General features: G+C 41.8%; 1 pseudogene; it reads left to right on the top strand.

The window, feature by feature from the left end:
- The window catches only part of LOC109132461, a 22,818-nt pseudogene extending 9,640 nt beyond the window's left edge, over window positions 1-13,178 (top strand).

Here is a 13,556-nt window from a genome sequence, read left to right as displayed (position 1 = left end):
TTTGGTTGGTGGGGTTCACTGAGAGTGGACTTCCTTGTGGGATTCAGACTCCACTCGCCACCCGAGCAGGGACACGATCAGGCGCGTCGAGTACGGTGTCGGGTTGACCCTCGGGTTTCTCAATTTTCCTCTTCTTAATTTTCCATTTTTTTATTTTTTATAAAATTGCAAAAAGAGAAAAAGTAAATAAAAGTAAGTAAAACAAATAAGCTAAAATTAAAAGATACCTTTGGGACTTCCTCCCAAGTGAGCTTGTTTAAAGTCACTAAGCTTGACTCTTCATGCTCCTTAAGCATGGGGTCCATGTGGAAAAGGTTCTAGAATCCTCTCCACTGTAGTAGGCTGGTTCAACAGATTTTCCAGGTTTTGTCCAGGTTCTAAGGCAAATGTGGTGTTGACCTCTTCAAGATGTTGCACCTTCCTTTGCTTGGTCTTTGTAAAGAAAGCTTGACCATCAATGGTTGGCCTCTTAATCCCCTTCTTCACATCAAACTCCATCTTGAAATGCTCACCATGTTCTATTCTGATCTTGCCTTGCTTCACCTCGATCACAGCACCAACTGTTGCCAAGAATAGTCTTCCTAGAATCAGCGGATCATCTGGTTCCTTGTCCATATCGAGGATCATGAAGTCGGCAGGCACTTCCAATCCTCCAATCGTGAGAGGCAGGTTCTCCAAGATACCAATCGGATGCCTCACTGTTCTGTCGGCCAGAATCAAATACAATTTACTTGGTTTAAAATCAGTGAATCCTAGCTTGTTGGCAACTGAAAGCGGCATAATGCTAACTGAAGCTCCAAGGTCGCACAAACAGTTCTTGAAGATCCGAAGTCCTAGCGAACACGGCAAGGTGAAAGAGCCAGGATCTTCAAGTTTTTCCTCAATTCGCAGCTCAGGATCCAAGCAAACTCCACTTCTTAGAATTTCAAAACCAATCTCCTTGACAGCTTCCTTGACCTCATCCTCCAATCGAGCTGCTTCCTTGGCAGCTTCCTGATGAAGCTCGTGTGGGAGCAAAAACTTAGGTGGTGGAGCTTTACGCTTAGCCATTCGCTATGCAAGCGCCTCCAGCTGGATGTCAAGTGCAGAATTGAACCTTTCTTCTAACTCCCCTTCTACTAGTGCAGGTGGTTGAGGCTGATCTATCTTTTCAACATCTACTCGATGCATCATCTGATCAACACCATCGTGTAGGTCATCGGGTTCCACTTCGGTTGTTCTTTGTTTTGCGATTCTCGAACCAGTGCTCGATCATCAACTCGATTAGTCTCTTCGGGTGAAGACTCGGGTTCATACTCGGATATGTAGTATTTGGCCTCATTTCGCATTGGGTGTTCCACCTCCTCCCCATCTTGATCATCACTGTCCCCAGTGAGGTAGTCCTCATAGTCATCATCAAGGAAGATGGCTTGAGCAGTTGCATAATCCTTGGGGTTTTGAACAGCTTTACCTGGGTGTTGGTTGATCTTTGGGGCTGGTTGGTTGTTGTGATGGTCTTCCAGGTATCGAACCTTTGTGTTAAGTGATTCGTACTTGGCATTGAGATCATTGTACCCTGAGTCGATCTTGTTGCTCATCTCTACGAACCGTTTCGCGATGTCCATAGAAGCGATAACCTGATTCTGAATCATTTTCTGAATGAGACCGCGTAACTCAGCTTCTTGTGATTGGTTTGGTGGACCTTGGTGTTGTTGGAATCCAGGTGGTTGGTTGTAGGTTCCTGAATACTGCTGCTTAGGTGCATAACCTTGGTTGTATTGGACAAAAGGCTTCTGTTGGATCTGGTTCCCTTGAACTGCAGATGGGTAAGTTTGGTCCTGAGGATTCGCAACATTCGGGTTCCGATAAGACAGATTCGGATTCGGCTTGAAGTTGTTGTACCCTCTGTTGTACCCTCCTTGGTTGTTGATGTAGTTAACATCCTCTAGTTGCATAGTCTCCCCATCTTGTTGTTGAAACTGCTCTTCCTCTGATATAGCATGAACATGCTTCTGCTGGTTGAGGAGCTGATCGAGCTTGTCATTGAGGGCTTTCATGTCCCTCTTGTACTTGGCATCTTCCTCTCCTGTAGATCGCACAGAGCGATCATATTCCTCATTGTAGTTGCCATCAGATTGAGCCAAGTTCTCAACTAGGTCCCAACCTTCATCAACATCTGTGTTGAGGAAGTTACCATGGCTTGCGGTGTCCAGCAACATCCGTATCTTGGGGACCACGCCTCGGTAAAGTGTGCTCAGCAATGAAGCATTACTGAAGCCGTGATGTGGACATCGAGTAGTGTATCCCTTGAAACGTTCCCAAGCTTCACTGAACGTTTCGTTGTTCCTCTGAACAAAGCCGGAAATGTCATTTCGCAGCCTTGCGGTTCTGGAGTTGGAGAAGAATTTGTCCAGGAATGCCTTCTTGCACGCTTCCCAAGTGGTGATGGACTCCTTAGGGAGCGATTTCTCCCAGATTCGTGCTTTGTCTCCCAAAGAGAATGGGAAAAGCCGGAGCTTGAATCCATCTTCACTGACTCCATTGATCTTAGTGAGGCTACAGAGCCTATCAAATTCATCCAGATGATCCAATGGGTCCTCCATTGGCAATCCATGAAACTTATTGCTCTGTATCATCTGGATGAGACTACTCTTGATCTCAAAATTATTGTTCTGCACAGCTGGTGGCACAATGCCATTCCATTGAGTGTGAGTAGATGGAGCATCTCCTGCTCCTATATCGGTCCTTGCTTGAGGAGCTGGTGGACCGTTCTGATTATTCATCGTCTCCTCAATGATTGATGGTTCTTGTTGAACTTGTTGTTGTCTGAGTAGCCGAGGTCTGTCGATGCTGTCGATGAAAGGACTCAGGTTCTGGCTACCTCTGGATCGTGTTTGCATGCACAGGTATGTGTCTGAGTGTGTACAAGAGGATCAACTCGATCCAGGTGATCGAGTAAAGGGTCGGGTGGGTGCTCAGGTTATACCTGAGATGCAAAACAAACAATGTGAATGCAAACAAGTCAGTATCCAAACCAAATATAAACAAACGAACTTGATCTAGCAAGCGCTGAAATCCGAAACGTAGCAAAAGTAAAACAACCAAATGGCAACAGCACCAAATTGATAGACAAGTTTTCACCCAAGGTATCAATCCCCTATGCACTTGTAGTACAAAGGGTTATCAATCCAAATGGTTGTGTATTGCTAGTAGGAAGGATATGATCAGAACAATGCAAGTCAAGCCAAGCAATTAGGGTTTTGGTTCTAACGATTCCTAAAATAAACAAAGTAAAAGAACATAAACAAGTAAACCACACGACCTAAGCACTCGATGAAAGCAATCGAGTACATGATCGTGTGGGGTGATCGAGTATGCAAGTGAGATATGAACAGCTCGAGGTATTACTCGATACAGGTTATTGTGTACCTGATCGGGTAAGTAGTCGAGTAAGTGAAAGAAATGCAAATAAATATTCTCTACAGCAAATAAGGAAAAGATAAGTTGGAGAGCAAACAGTTTCCTTTTCCCGTGATACTTGGAGATTCACCTTCTAGGGATTCTCAAGTCGTGTATATATATTCTACGAGTACGCCACGAGCCAATTTGAGCACCCTAGAATATTGATACAGTTGTAAACTTCGAAGCCACAAAGATAAGTCTTAGAAGGGGTGTTCCCAGTTCTCTGTGACGTTAATCAGGGTTGTGATTAAGTGCGCAGAGAATAGTTTTTCTTTCTCTTAGATCTATACTGGTGAGATTTTAGATAGAAAAGAGAGAGGGTTGGTTTTCTTCGCTTGTAGATAAAAAGAGAGAAAGTTGGTTCTACTCTCTTAGATCTACACAGGGTGTTATGTTAGATAGAGAAGAGAAGAGTGCTTAGATTTATTCTCGTAACCGGTTAAGAGTTTGATAAGAATAAATATTAAAGCTTTGGCTTGGCGCGTTCCAAGTGTGAATCAGTGTGTTTTGCTTCTCTATACCCTTACATGGCTCACTACAGATGTGAGACTTGGGGACTTCCACGTTCTCTAGGCTCCTACATCTCCTCTTTCCTAACTCACAAATTTAAATTCCAGGAGGAAAAAGTTACTGTTGATGCATACACTGATGTCGGGTTGATTCTGGTTAGTTTGAAACCTAACTACTATGTGGCTAATCCAATTACACTACAATGTGTTGAAATTAAATTACCTCCTCTTTCTTCTCCTCGAAACGTTGAAGTATTCAGACCATCTGCACTCACCACACGAACTGAAAACGGTGTCGTTTTAGATTACAAAATTGTTATGATGGACAAAAAAAGCGAAGATACAGGCACAATAAGCTTACTCACATATTCATCTAAGACAAGTTTATGGCGTTTCAACACTCTCCATACTCCTAATGCTTTTAGGTGTGTTACTTGGTTCAATCCTGTTAGCTTGAACGGAAACCTTTACTGGCTTGGCTGCAATTACGGGAGAGTTGATCATAACGTTATTTTATCCCATAATTTATATGCTACTGGTTTGGATTATTATCAATGCAAAAAACAATGTGAGTTTCATAAGAGCTTGAACAAAATCTCAAGGATCTTTAATGTATATGAACATCATCAAAGAAGAAAAAGATGATGGAAGTGTAGTGAATAAGTTATGTGTGTGGAGATTACATAGAGAGGAATGGCAAATAGTATCTGAAATATCTCCGGCTTATATGAAGAGGGGTTTAAATTACCATCCGTTGGCAATAAACCCTTTTGATGCTAATTAAATGTATTTGTGGAGTGAGATGCACAAGTGTTTTGTATCTACCACTAACTTGTGAAACAACTAGAACCTTGAATACTAATACAAGAACACCAAGATACCAGTAAACTGAGCTTTATTAAGAATTTCTCAAACAACTTTCTTACAAACTTGTTTGATCAGTTTTATGCAACACCAAAACAGCTGGTTTGCCACTGAAACAATCCTAATCTACCCAACCTTACCTGCACAGCAACAACTATGCTCTCTCTTTATTCACTCACCAATGAAACCCTCAAGCAATATTGTTCTTCTTGCTAAGATCTAAACACACACACTTTTCTCTCTATAAAAGTGGTAACCGAACAAGGATGTGAGCTGCTTCTCTTTTATATGCAGCAACAATCTTCACATACTCTTCTTTATCCAGCAAATCCTCCTATGCACCATGTCTTTCAAGAACCTCTTTTTGTCCAATGAGTCATAGGAGAAACCCCATCATTATGTTGACTTCAACACTCCACTTGCTTGTAGCTTCCAACGAACACCTTTTTAGCCTGACACCTTTTTCGCCCATGCTCAACAACTCCACGCTCGATGTATCGCACTGTCTTCAAGGTGTTGTGCTGGCAGATCAACTTGACACTTCCCGCTTTGTCTGAAGTCCTTCAGGTACATCCCGTGACAGTGTATAACTCCTACAGATACTCTGTTTCTTCAATCTCCCCCTTTTTATCTAAGTGTGTGCCTCAAGCCTTCCTGTAACAAGTTAGTGATGCAAACCGAACAGAAAACCCAAAACTGAACCACAAGGCATTAAGATAACTGAAATACTTCAGAGCAGCATAAAGTTCAAAGGTTCAACATATAGCCGAGTAGAACTAAAAAAAATCAGAGTTCTGCAATTGTAAATGCAGTACATAACCGTTAGAGAGTTTCTGACTAAAAACAACCACTACATGCGAGCATATACGAATTTGTTCAGCCACTCTTGGTTTCATCACCGTCTTTCTCATCTTCAGGATCACCCTCACCCTCAGAATAAACGATATCAAGGTAATCTCCCCCTGCTTGAGTGCACAGACTCATATAAAAACTAGAGAGAAATGATCAGAGAAAGTGGAACAGGAGAGAGACTTACCTGCAAGACGTTCCGTCATGAGTTTGGTGAATTCATGCAAGTGGCAAATATCCGACAGAAGAGTGTGTGGAGTCTGAGAGGACAGAAGCTCCTTCGGCTCAATCTTGAACTTAACAGGTGCAGCAGAGGTAACATCACCGGAGAGAGCAGGAACAATGCGTTGGAGACGTAGGAGCTGATCAATGAGATTGGGAAGAATGAGACGAACATTGGAGGAAGCATTCGCGACCACAGAGCTGCAGGCACAGATTCATTAAAGACCAATTTCTCAAAATTAAAGCGATGACCTTTGAGAATCATAAAGAGGAGTATAGACCGCTCAGCAGACATAGAGCTGGGGTTCATTGTGGGCATCCAGTTCTGACAACAGATCTTCTGAAGCATCGCCACCGTATCGCCCATCTCCTTTTTGTTGCGAAGCTCCCAAGTACGAATCCGACCATCAGTGAGGAGAGTGACAATCTCATCAAGACTGTCAAGAATTTGGATCTGAGTCGCATTCAAAGGGTACAGCTCATTGGGAAGCTGATACATGGCCTTGATGAGAGATGGAGAGAACTCATACATGGATCCACGAACATAAACTTTGAGTGTGTCGATCCCATCTGTTTCAGCTTCAGCCAGGTTGGCATAGAACTCTTTGACAACAGCCCCAACAAACGAATCAACTTCAGTAACTGTAGGCAGAAGACCAAAATCCGACAGGATTTTGTATGCATCACCACCGTGAGGGTTATCAGGAGCAAGGAAGCCCATCTCATTGAAGGGGCGATCTGAGATAGTCTGAAAACGACGCATGGTGAGTTTGGCGAATAACTGAGGTGAGTAGGGATCGGAGGACGGAAGCTTCAGTTCAGGGTAGTTCAAATCACGAGCAGCTGTGAGACAGCGATTTGCAACATAGCGAGAGAGGTACGTCGGTGGAGGAACTTCTGCAACATCCTCTGCAGTGAGATCGGGCTTTGGAAGTGAAGTGTCAGTGACATCTCCAAGGTCATCGTGAGTGGACGAGCGAGTAGAGCTACGACGAGGCATGCGACGAGTTGGAGCGGGCGATGGCTTAGACTTTCCTTTGGATCCAGATGCACGAACATAAGAACGTTTGCTAGGAGGAAGAGGAGGAGGCTTACGCTTGGTCTTCTTAGGTTGAGAGACTCCAGGTTTGGTCTTTAGGACAAGTGGAGGGTCTGCTGAAAAAAGAACAGGAGCAGCGGAAGATTATTTAGCAGCAGGAGTGGAGTTCTCAACACCAAAATTTGAAGAAGGTGGGTTGTCATGGTCCATGATCAACGAGTGAAGAGATCTGAATGTGAGGAAGGTTTTAGGAGCGAGAAAAGGAGATGTGCAGCTGTTTTTCTGAAAAGACTTGCCAAAACAGAGGTTTTCATTATACATAGATAAAAAGCAAAACAAAGAGCTGTGCAATCCTGTACCGGGAACCTACAGCATGAGGCTCAGACATATAAACACATTAGTGATCACACAACCCAATTGAAGTTTGAAGATGTGCGAAGGTGTTCAAATCCAAAGGTTTGGTAAAGATATCAGCAAGTCTTTATCTGAGGACACATGAGAGATCTCAATTACCTTGTTTTCAACCATTTCACGGATAAAGTGATGCCTAATGTCTATGTGCTTAGTGCGAGAGTTTTGAACAGGGTTCTTAGAGATATTGATTTCACTTTCATTATCACAGTAAACTAAGAAGGTTGAGGATACAATACCATAATCAAACAGCATTTGTTTCATCTACATGAGCTGAGTACAACAACTCCCCATGGCAATGTATTCAGCCTCTGTTGTAGACATAGTCACACAACTTTGCTTCTTGTTGTGCCAGGCGATGAGATTATTCCCAAGGAAGAAACAACCTCCAGATCTGCTTCGTCGATCATCAAGACTTCCTGCCCAATCAGAATCACAGAAACCTACAAGATTCGAGTTAGTTTGCTTAGAGTAAAACAGACCTCGATCAGTTGTTCCCTTGAAATATTTGATGATCCTTTTGACAACATTCAGATGAGACATCTTTGGATCAGCCTGATACCGAGCACATACACCAACACTGAAGCACAAATCGGGCCGAGTAGCAGTGAGATAGAGAAGACTGCCAATCATAGCTCTGTAGAGCTTTTCATCAACCTTTTGACCAGTTGAGTCCTTCGACAGCTTTGTTGTTGAGCTCATAGGGGTCCTGGCTGACTTGCTCGTTTGCATTCCGAATCTTTGAATTAAGCTCTTTGCATATGTTGATTGAGAGATGTGAATCCAACTATCACTTTGTTTGATTTGTAATCCCAGAAAGTAGTTCATCTCACCAACCATGCTCATCTCAAATTCCTTAGTCATTCCTTTGACAAAGGTCTTCACAAGTTTTGGATTAGTGCTTCCAAACACAATATCATCCCCACAGATCTGAACAATGAGGATATTTGAACCTTCTTCATAGATAAACAAAGTCTTGTCTACACTGCCTCTTTTAAACCCATTTTCAAGAAGGAACACAGTGAGACACTCATACCATGCTCGTGGTGCTTGCTTCAATCTATACAGAGCCTTCTTGAGTTTGTACACATGATTCGGAAATTTTGGGTCTTCAAACCCCTTTGGCTGAGTGACATAAACTTCTTCTTGGATAATCCCATATAGAAATGCACTCTTCACATCCATTTGAAACATCTTAATGTTCAGAAGACAGGCCATCCCCAGAAATAAACGAATGGATTCAAGACGTACTACAGGAGCAAAGGTTTCATCAAAGTCAACTCCTTCAACTTGAGAGTAACCTTGAGCAACTAGTCTGGCTTGATTTTGTGTAATATTTTCATCCTCATCAATCTTGTTCTTGAAGATCCACTTAGTACCAACAACATTTACTTGCGGAGGTCTTGGAACAAGATCCCACACATCATGCCTAACGAACTGATTAATCTCTTCATGACACGCAGCAAACCAAATCTCATCTTCTAAGGCTGCAAAGATGTCAGATGGTTCCAGTGTTGAGACAAAACAAGAATGTTGTAACATTTCTCGAAAGTTAATCTGAACTCCTCTTGTTTGTCTGTGACCTTCGAGGTTGCCAATCACATATGATTCTAAGTGATTCTTAGGAACTTGCAAAGATGTTAACCTTGAGTCCACAACTTGTCTTTGAGTAACCCTTGTTTCTTCTTCCTGATCCTTTTCAACTTTCTCTAGATCAAGAGTTGGCAGATCTTCATCATCCTGAGCTACAGGGAATTCTTGAGTAGGTGATATATCATCAAATACAACATTAACAGATTCTTCAACTCTCTTGAGACGTTTGTTGTATACCCTGTAAGCCATACTATTTGTAGCATATCCCAGAAAAATACCTTCATCACTCCTTGAGTCAAACTTACCCAAGTGATCTTTATCATTCAAAATGTAACAGATACACCCAAACGTGTGGAAGTAGCACAGATTCGGAGTTTTCCCTTTCCAAATTTCGTAAGGAGTGGTGTTGGTGTTTGGTTTCACATAGACATGATTGATGATGTAACAAGCAGTGTTTATTGCTTCAGCCCAAAACCTTGGTGACACATTGTTGCCGTGAATCATGGCTCTTGCCATTTCTTGAAGAGTTTTGTTTTTCCTTTCAACAATCCCATTTTGTTGTGGTGTCCTTGGTGCAGAGTATTATGTCGTATCCCTTGAGAGTTGCAGAATTGCTCAAATTCTTCATTCTGGAACTCACCACCGTGGTCACTTCTGATTTGAACTATGGGTCCATTTTCAGTCTGAAGTTGTAGAGCCAGTATCTTGAAGCTCTCAACAGCTTCTAATTTTTCTCTTAAAAAAATCTGACCCAAGTGAATCTAGAAAAATCATCAACAAGTACAAAGGTGTACCTTTTTCCATTCAAGCTCTCGGTTTGTACTGGCCCCATAAGATCCATGTGTATCAACTCCAGAATTCGTTTTGAACCAATATCAGCGACTTTCTTGTGTTGTACCTTGATTTGTTTTCCTTTACTGCAGGCATCGCAGACTGCATCAGATTTTCCATCAAGCTTTGGTATTCCTCTGACAATGTTAGCCTTTACTATCTTGACTAAACTCTGAGTGTTGATGTGACCAAGCCGTCGATGCCATCGATCAAGTTTAGAGACTGTAGCGGATAGACACATCTCTGACTCTTTCCACATATAACAGTTGTTTCCTGAACGAACTCCAGCTAGAACTTTGTTTCCGTTTTCATCATATGCACCGCATTCCGTTTTTGTGAATGTGACTTTAAGTCCATCATCACATAACTGGCTTATGCTAATTAGATTTACACGAAGTCCATCAACTGGCCAGTTGAGGTTGGTTAGATCTGTCAATCACCCCTTTTCCTTTGATTTGACCTTTTCTTCCATCACCAAAAGTGACTTTTCCACCTAGGGTGTAAATTCGTCTAATGCTGATTGATCTCCTGTTATATGTCTTGAGCATCCACTATCAAAGTACCAAGAGTTGACTTCCGATGAGCCTGTAGATGTGTAGGCTACATTGGCTTCTTCGTCATCCTCTCCAAGTTGTATCAAGCTTAGATTACATCTTAAGCTGATATTCTCGGTTGTGTCTTCTCCAGAAACAGCAGTGAAAGCCTTTAGATTGCAACTTATGTAGATCTCATCATCTTCTTCATACATTTTCATTAGGTTGAAGTTTGATCTTTGTATAAGCAGATCACTATACAAATCTTTCTTTGAGATTCCACAACAGATTGATCTTCTTCCTGAAACTGTAACAGTGTTTTCTTTGATGATTGCCACCACAGTGATCACACCCATAGGTTCTTCTCCTTATGACCCTCCTATGATGGTCCTTCAACGGATGGTTATGCCTTTCCTCTGATTTCTTTATCACCGAAATTTCTTTCTTCAAGTTAGTAGATATACCTTCTTCCTTTTCTAAGTGATTGGCACTCACGAAATTCACAGGTTGAACTGCCATATCACTTGAGGTTCCAGTATTTCCTTGATACCCTAGACCTCTGTGTGTGGCATATATTCTTCCCATGGACAAAATCTTGTCTAGATCCTTAGTCCCACTGTTCAGCATCTTGATCTGCTTGTGTTTCTCATTCAACTCCTTTTCAAGTACTGTGGCTCTTCCCTTTTCTTTGTAATACTCTTCTTGAAGGTTGCTTAGCTTCTGAAGAAGTCCTTCAGTTGTTTGATCATTAGCCTTGAGTGGAGTATGTTTAACCTTTTCCGTTGCATCTTCATAGGCTGTTTCAAGTTTAGATTCCAAAGTAAGCTTTTCTTGAATAAGCTTAAGCTTATCCTTGCTTAGTTGTACCCAACTGTCATACAGAATTCTGTATTCCTCCTTAGGATTGATTTCTTCGTCACTCTCTGAATTAGACTCAGCACCTATCTGAACATTATCTCCACTGACTGTAAAAACAACAAAGTTGAGCAGTTCTTCCCCTTCCTCATCAGACTCAGAGTCACTGAAGCTCAACAGGGATTTCTCTTTTGACTTGGTTTTGTTAGGACATTCAAACTTTGTGTGTCCCATGCCTTTGCACTCAAGACACTTTAACTCATTCTGTTTGGTTACGGGACATTCAGGTTTGATATGACCATACCCTCCACATTCATAGCACTGAATCTCCTTTCTCTTACCAGAGTAGTCAGCATCTGGTTTTGATGATCTACCACCTGGTTTGTCTCCTTCTGTATTACTCCAACGTCGTGTGTCTCTGTTGTTGTTTCTCTCAACCCTTTTTAAAGCTTTACCAAAATTTCTGGCCAACAAGGACATGCTATCTTTGATTTCTTGAAACTGATCAGGTTTTTCATCGGCCTGAAACGCAACGCTTTTAGATGGTTTGACTTTGTCTTCATCACCTTCCATTTCTTCAGATTTTAGTAACTCGACCAATTCAGGAAAAGTCATTGACTCAGTGTTCCCAGCTACCCTCATTACAGCCTTGTGAGCAGCAAATTTGGCTGGAAGACATCTCAACAGTTTTTTCACCAGTTTTTGATCCTTGTAGATCTTTCCAAGAACTTCAGCTTCATTCGCTATGGCACTGAGCTTTGAGCTAAACTTCACTATTGTTTCATCTGGAGCCATCTTCAGACACTCAAACTAAGTAGCTAACATATCAAGTCTCGTTCTCTTAACACTTGACGTTCCTTCATGAGATTGTTGGAGAATATCCTAGGCTTGTTTTGCAGACTTGCATCCTTGAATGAGTTTGAACTCATCTTCATCCACACCAGAGAAAATGGCATTCATGGCTCTTGCATTGAATTTTGACAGATTCTTCTCATCAATTGTCCATCTGGCTTTAACTCCCTCTTTTGTTGTATCAAACGGAGGTTCCCATCCTTCTTCTACGGCTGTCCATGCATCTTCTCCTTGGCCTCTGATGAGTTGTGTCATTCGAACTTTCCAATACCCATATCTCTTAGTATCCAGCATGATGTTCTTACTTGTACCCGTACCATCAGTATTTGGTTCCATAACTTAGGATCTAACCTGTGTAGAGACGACAGTCTCAGATCGGTTTCCCGCTCTGATACCAATTGAAATAACTAGAACCTTGAATACTACTACAAGAACACCAAGATACCAGTAAATTGAGCTTTATTAAGAATTTCTCAAACAACTTTCTTACAAGCTTGTTTGATCAGTTTTATGCAACACCAAAACAGCTGGATTGCCACTGAAACAATCCTAATCTACCCAACCTTACCTGCACAGCAACAGCTATGCTCTCTCTTTATTCACTCACCAATGAAACCCTCAAGCAATATTGTTCTTCTTGCTAAGATCTAAACACACACACTTTTCTCTCTATAAAAGTGGTAACCGAACAAGGATGTGAGCTGCTTCTCTTTTATATGCAGCAACAATCTTCACATACTCTTCTTTATCCAGCAAATCCTCCTATGCACCATGTCTTTCAAGAACCTCTCTTTGTCCAATGAGTCATAGGAGAAACCCCATCATTATGTTGACTTCAACACTCCACTTGCTTGTAGCTTCCAACGAACACCTTTTTAGCCTGACACCTTTTTCGCCCATGGTCAACAACTCCACGATCGATGTATCGCACTGTCTTCCCGCTTCGTTTGAAGTCCTTCAGGTACATCCCGTGACAGTGTGTAACTCCTATAGATACTCTGTTTCTTCAACTTGTTCAAAGACAAGCTTGGGCGTCACAAGAACTTGGAATGTAGCAGCGATGGTCACGTTTTGAGATTTGCTAGAGACTGGAATCCGTTTGAAGACCTTTTTGACTCATTCTCTTCCAAGTTTGTTCTCCCACGTTCGCTGCACCCTATCCCTACAAGAGAATTGTGAGAGGAGTTTCCTTGCTTCTTATTAATTTTTCTATCTATTTTTATTTCCTAAGAGGAATGAGGTGTAGGATGGTTTTACCTTTTTGGCTTAGTTTTGTTTTTACTTTTGAGTATTTTGGTCTAACTAAGTTAATATTTCCGAGAGCATTTCCTGTCATACCATCACAAAAACTAGCATTCATCGTGCAGGGACTCTCCGAAATAAGTAATGGCTTACTTGGATGCAAGATTTGGGGACTTCCACGATCTCCAGGTTCTTACATGTCTTCTCTCATAACAGAAACGTTCGAGGCTTACACCGATGTAGGATTTATTCTCATCAGAGTTTGGCTAATACGATCTCTAATAATATAACCTACTATAGGTGGCTAATCCGAAT

Source organism: Camelina sativa, chromosome 4, assembly GCF_000633955.1.
Source record: "Camelina sativa cultivar DH55 chromosome 4, Cs, whole genome shotgun sequence".
NCBI classification, from domain to species: domain Eukaryota; kingdom Viridiplantae; phylum Streptophyta; class Magnoliopsida; order Brassicales; family Brassicaceae; genus Camelina; species Camelina sativa.
The sequence above is the reverse complement of the archived record's forward strand: the minus strand, read 5'-3'. Positions and strand labels throughout refer to the sequence as shown.